Source organism: Carlito syrichta, unplaced genomic scaffold (genome assembly GCF_000164805.1).
Source record: "Carlito syrichta isolate Samal-C Ts95f unplaced genomic scaffold, Tarsius_syrichta-2.0.1 Scaffold307480, whole genome shotgun sequence".
Classification (NCBI taxonomy): Eukaryota; Metazoa; Chordata; class Mammalia; order Primates; family Tarsiidae; genus Carlito; species Carlito syrichta.
Window position 1 is genome coordinate 1 of NW_007251576.1, and position 853 is coordinate 853.

An 853-nucleotide genomic window follows, 5' to 3' on the forward strand; every position below is an offset into this window, starting at 1 on the left:
ACAGATAGACATACCAGCTATCAGGTGAAAGACAGTCACAGGATCGGGAAGAAGTGAAGAAAGACACGTAAGAAAGATTGCCTAAGGAGTACTGATAGCTACACAGACACAGGTCAATAAAATCGAGAAACAGTGTAGGTCAGAAGGTCAACAACAGACGTGATCTAAACTAACAGTTACAATGATAAAATCATAAGTCAAAATAAGCGAAAGAGAGAAGGGCAAGAGGGAAAACAGATATACATACCAACTATCAGGTGAGAGAGAGACACAGGGCTGGGAAGAAGTGAAAAAAGACAGGTAAGAAAGATTCCCTAAAGAATACTGATAGCTAAACAGAGACAGGCCAAAAAAATCAAGAAACTGTATAAGTCAGAAGGTAAACACCAAACGTAATCTAGACCAACAGTTTCATTGATAAAATCATAAGTCAAAATAAGCGATCAGACTAGAGTCACTTCTGTGATCTCCGATTCCAGCCTCTCCTTTTTGTTTTTCGTTGCAGCATAGGGGTGGGGCTTTGTCTCCTGTTTCGCGCTGTTGCCTTAGGAGCTGAGGTAAAGTTTGTTGCTAGGTGGGCGGGGCAATGAAAGTCTCTGCCTGGAGAATGGCAAGGCAGTTTAAGCAGATCTGTTTTTCTCCACTTGTCTGGACCCTCTGGCTTGGGGTCTCACGCTGAGTGCCTCAGCCAGGGTGGACCCGGAGTTCCAGAGCTCCGAAGTTCCAAAGGGCAGGCTGTAAATGACGAGAGTGGCGCTGGGACCCTACAGAGTATTCAGCCAGTAATGGAACCGGTGTCTCTGAGGGGCGGGCGCTCAGAGCCTCCCTGTGCGACCTGCGGTGCTGGGTGCCG